Below are 6,028 nucleotides of genomic sequence, written 5' to 3' on the forward strand. Positions count from 1 at the left end.
CTCAAAATCTCTCACCCTGCTGCTCTCACCTAAGTATGCTTACATTAAGTATGTCCATAGTTCAGTTCCAGAATGCCAAGAGGTGTTGACAGATACACAACATGGCACGCCTGGGCCCCTATCTGACTCTCTTCTACAGAGAGGACTCGGGGCTTCCCTATTCTTGGTGCTATGGTATCAGTGCCCTATGGGTACCAAGCCAGCTGGCTGTAACCTGCTTCTGGCTTCATTCATGCCAGCCTCATTTCTTGGGGGCTGTATCTTATTCTTTTTATGTTCTGAGATAATTCTTAGAGCAACCTGGGTCTGTATCTAATACTCCCACTGTCCCCATTCCAAAGCAAGCTTGTGTCTGTCCTCTTCCTTGAGATCAGGTTCTCTTTATTCATAAACTGAACTGAATCTGTCCACTTTTATTAGTTTTGGTCTTTTATGGGTAGAATATTTTCCCAAGCTTCTATCTATGATACTTTTTATAACTGCTTTCTCCCTTAATGCATTGACTTAGCATTTCATTAAAAAAAATAATAATAAGTAATAGTGAGAGCACTGTTTTTTGAATAGCTATAGAGTTCCACCTATTGTTTGTTATTTCCCATAACTTATCAATGCAATGTATTATATTAATGAATTTTTGCTATATTATTCTATGCTGAGATAAATCTTGATTGATTTTGGCAAATTATTCTGGCAAATTATTCTTTTATACACTGTTCAGTTATATTCTCTGGCACATTATTTATGAGTTTTCATATATAAATATATTCCTCAGTGAGACTGAAGATATATTTCCTGTAAGTCACTTTCACTTAGAGAAATTAATTAGTTAACTATTATTTTTTTTGAGAGAAAGAGAGAGCAAGCACAGTGAAGAGCAGTGGAGAGAGAGAGAATCTCAAGTAGGCTCCACACCCAGCACAGAGTCCGGATGTGGGGGATGATCTCATGACCCTGAGACCACGACCTGAGCCAAAATCAAGAGCTGGAGGCTTAACTGACTGAGCCACTCAGGTGCCCCAATTCTCAATTATTTTAAACACTCAGATCAGAGTAGAGAATAATATAATGAACATCTAGTTTTATCAAATATGATAAGCATCATAATTTAAGTGTTTTCCATGGAAAGCATTAAACATTGCAGATTTGAAACAACATGTGTGTGCTTCCACCAGATCCCAACTACAACCCAGCGATAATTACTGTCATAAATTTAGTGTTTATCATGCCCATACATGACATAAGATTTCTACTACCTAGTTATGTATCCTTAAACCTATTTTATAGATTTTTTTTAACTTGATAATTTTATCAAATTACACAGGGACTCAACACAACTTGACATTTTCATTCAGTGTTGTTTTAGAGATTTACTTATGTTGTGAGACATAGCTATAATTCATTTAAAGTGCTGTATTATAAATTCCATAAAACTATGTATTCACCATTCTCTCTCTGATGTTTGCAGCTAGTATATCTTCTTTTCCCTTAAGCTAGACTGAGTTTGCATTTCCTTTACTTGCCAACCAAAGGGTCCTAACTGACACATTCAAGAAACCTCTAAAAGTACCCCATATAGACCTCTCTTCAAGGTGTCTAAAATCCCAACTATCAGCATCAATCTTGGTTAAAGCATTACTTTTGGAGGGATCTCATAAACTAAAGGTATTTTCTAGGAACCAAAGATGAACTCATGACATTTTGCATAGAACTGGAACCATTGCTACTTTGGTAGCTATCTCTTAAAAAGAGAGAGAGAGAGAGAGCCTTACGTGGAGAATAGTACATAGCTCTCTTCTTGTGGGATTATGAAGGAGGAAAGCAAGCCTGAACTGGCTGGTGATTGGGAGAAATTCTGAATTCAGGTTTGGCATAAAAGTACCAGGCCACTAGACCTGAGAAGGTCTAGCAGCTTATTTTACAGGAAGACAATGTTCTCTATGAAAGGCCACAGGGTCTAATCAGACACACCTGGTTTCAAAGCTTCATTCAGTCACTCACTGTGTGATGAGAGGCAAGCCATTCAAGTTTTTAAGCCCTGATTTCTTCATTTGTAAAACGACATGAGTTATACCTACCTTTAAGGGTTAATTATATAACATGATGAATATACAGTGACTGGTGAACAGCAGATCCTCAATAATGATGGCTATTATTGTTATTATTATTATTAATTCAGCCAATCCCATCAGTCAGAACTGCCATCAGAGATCATGACTCCCTAGGGATTTTACTATGGAAGGATGAGTTGAGGATTATTTGCCTGGGGCCCTGTTTCAAAGCTGGAGCTTCAAGTTTATCAAGGGGTACACTTTGCTTTCCAGCAAAGACATCTCTTGGAAGTTTAGAGTTTGGAGCAAATTATGCAGTATGACATCCATTCTCCTACCCTCCAAATATTAGATTAGAAGGAACACAGAGAGACAGCTCTTCATGTGACACCCCACCCCCACCCCCGGCATGGTGACAGGTCGCCTCTAATATCTTCTCAAGTCACTGTGCATCCTGTAGTTATTGCATCGTTCAAGTGGTGGGAGCCAGATGCAGTTCCAAGGAAGATCTTCTGGACACAATACTTTCTAGGGGGAGAGAAAAAGCCAGAAAAAGCAAGCACGTGATGACATTGATAGAAAACAGGGACTAATTTTTTTATGTAAGAGAAATCCTCCACAGCCAGGCCAGCTCCTATCTCTCTATACCTTTCCTGAACTAACTTCTGGGATATTCCCTCCTCGACCAACTGCCAGATCCTCTTCTCTGCCTACCGACCCCCTCCTATCACCAGTGCAGCTCATAAGCCCTCAAAAGGTAACTGGTGAGTGACTGGTGAGTGTTGACAGTAAAACTGCCTTTGGAGACACAGGAGGCACTTGTTCATGTGGCTCTGTTAAGGTATACCTGGTGTCCTGAACTGAAAGCAACTAGACAAAGGCATGCTCCTGTGCTGGAATAGACTTCACTTCCCCTGGCAGGGCTTCTAGGGGTCAGATCTCCATCACAGGGATCCCAGGGGATCTGGCCAATGGAAGGAAACTGGGAGATAATGGAGGCGTTTTGTCCATTTCCTATAACTTAAGGATAGTCCCTAGGTTAGAAAAGAAAAGGAAAAAATGCCCTACCTTATGTTTGAAAGGTAGTTAAGGAATCAAGCCTGGGGTAAATTTCAATCACCTTGAGAATGTAATTAGAGTTGCTGATCTGTCTAAAAGTGAAAAGGAGGGGAGCTGCTAGGGGAGGTTGAGAAGTTCAACCCTTCAGAAACACCTGGAACTTTAAAGGTATCAATGCTGAGCCCTACCCTTCAAGAGGTTCTGATGTAATTGGTAGATGTGACTAGTGGGGGTTTTGTATGTGTGTGTTTGGCTGGTTAGTGGGGTTTTGGGGGTTTGTTTTCGGTGTTATTTTAAATTCTTCAATACTAATGTGCTGCCAGGGATGAGACCCACTCGGGGTAGAGAATTCTATGACTTTAAGTTCTCCCATGTGCTGACACATTACAGTATCAAGTGGTGGTGTTGATGGTTCTAGGAACAATAATTTCACCTGCAGTAGTGTGAACTCTGCTGGGAGAGTCCTCATCACTTATCAGACTAGGTAAAACTTGTAGAACCCAAAGAAAATTAGGGCTTCTTGGGTGATGAGGAGAGAACCCCATCGAGGAAAGACCCACGGGCTCTGAGAACTCCTAGGAACAGGATGCAGGAGGTCTCTTTCCCATCTTGAACCCCTAAACCATGATATTAACACAATGACTACATATTCAGTGATTTGTATACAAACAACATAAGCAATTGTGCCTCATGTGGTGAACTTCTGATTGTATGCCAGTACAGTAATAAAACTAAGTTACTCACTACCATGCTCTTGGTTAGAGAGCATATGCTGGCATGTACAGACTCTTTGTTATTACAAAATCCTACGCTGGTTGGTAGAGGGAACAAAAGGCTTCTGGAATGCTTGTAATGTTCTGTGTCTTGTTCTGGATGCTGGTTATATGGGTGTGTTCAGTTTATAAAAATTAATAGATGTATACACTTAGGAATTGTGACCCTTTCTGTATGTATTGGATACTTCAAAGCATTTTTAAAGATAAAAAACTGACTACTGCTTCCATTCAAGATGTGAGTGGGGCTGGCTAGACAATTTTTTTTAAGATTTTATTGATTGATTGATTGATTGATTGATTGGTTTGACAGAGAGAGAGAGAGAGAGCACACAATCAGGGGGAGCAGTAGAGGGAGAGGGAGAAGCAGGCTACCGGCTGAGCAAGGAGACCAAGGAGACCAACGTGGGGCTCGATCCCAGGACTCAACACCATGACCCAAGCCGAAGGCAGACACTTAACTAACTGAGCCATCCAGACACCTCTCGTCAATTCTTCTCAATGGGAAAATAAATGTCATATTGACCTCTTCTGCTTACAGAGCTTGGGAGGAGGAGAATGGAGGTGTGGTGAGGACTAAGGAAAGATAGAAATTGCAAAGCCTGCCAATTCTTCAGGGCTGCACAGGGGTGAGTGTTTGAAGGGATGGCCTTTGATTTAGCAAAGTGATGAATGCATCTTCCAATAGGTGGGGGTGGACCCCATCCTGAAGAGGGGGTAGAGAACTAATTGCTTTGCCCTGTAAATGATGAAAATCTAATTTAGGGGAGAGCTAAACATGAAGGTATCTAGAGAGTCTGGGAATAGGGGAGGATACCTGAGTGAAAAGATTGATTATGATGTGTGTGATGGCAGATTGAAGCCAGGGGAAAAGATGGCCAGAAAGAATGGGGTGCATTCTGGAAATGCAGTGGCCCAAAGACTTTTAAGAAAAGGGGTATCTAATACTTCATTTCAAATTGTTTATCACCTGCAAGGAAATTGCCCACCTTTGTTCCAAATCCCCCAGTAACATCTGCTACCCTGCTTACTCTGCTACCCACACACCCTGTAATAATCCAAACCAGCCACATGGAAGGGTAACATAACTTACTGACCCAGAAATAGCATGAGTGATTTGATTATTTTAACTGGCCCAATGGAAAACATGGAATTGAATTTTGTTTTAATAATGATACATGGTGGATGTGGGGGCTATCAAACTCAAAATAGATGGGCAGGCTCGGGTGGCTCAGTGGTTTAGTGCCACCTTCGGACCAGGGTGTGATCCTGGGGACCCGGGATCAAGTCCCACATCGGGATCCCTGCATGGAGCCTGCTTCTCCCTCTGCCTGTGTCTCTGCCTCTCTCTCTCTGTATCTCTAATGAATAAATGGATAAAATCTTAAAATAAAAAAAAAACTCAAAATAGAAAAGTGTAACACTCTTGTAAAAAATGACTTGAGCCCCTTATGAGATAGCAAATTCTGATACACAGATCATAATTGCTATTTCACCTTGGAGTGTAAAAGATCAGTGCCTCCCTAGCAGCTTTTATGTGGGATAAAGAATAGTAAAACTTGAGGTCAGAAGATTTGCTACATTTCTTGAGAAAGCCACTTACCATCTCTAAGCTTGTTTGATCATCTGTAATATAGAAGAAAATACTCTCATCTAGAAATACTCCAGGATCTCAATGGAAGAGTGTATTTGAATTAAATCCTTCAGTGGATGGCATATGGTAAATAATAAATATTGACTCCTCTCCTTTCAATTCCATAATATTGTATATAGAAGTATTTTGTAGGGATGCCTGGGTGGCTCAGCCGTTAAGCGTCTGCCTTTGGCTTAGGGCGTGATTCTGAAGTCCTGGGATCAGGTCCTGCAACAGGCTTCCTGCATGGAGCCTGCTTCTTTCTCCCTCTGCTTCTGTCTCTGCCTCTCTCTCTCTCTCTCTCTCTCTCTCTCTCTCATGAATAAATAAATATGATCTTTTAAAAAAATAATAATTTGTAAATTATAAAGCCATAAAAATTATTTGTAAAATTAGTGAGAACTAAAATGTGTTGATTATTTGAGAAGTATGTTCCTTCATTAAGAGCAAATTTCCAGAAGGAAAACAGAATTTTGGGCAGTGAATTAAATTACTGGTTTTAAGTGCAGTGATTT

Source organism: Vulpes lagopus, chromosome 8, assembly GCF_018345385.1.
Source record: "Vulpes lagopus strain Blue_001 chromosome 8, ASM1834538v1, whole genome shotgun sequence".
Taxonomy (NCBI): Eukaryota; Metazoa; Chordata; class Mammalia; order Carnivora; family Canidae; genus Vulpes; species Vulpes lagopus.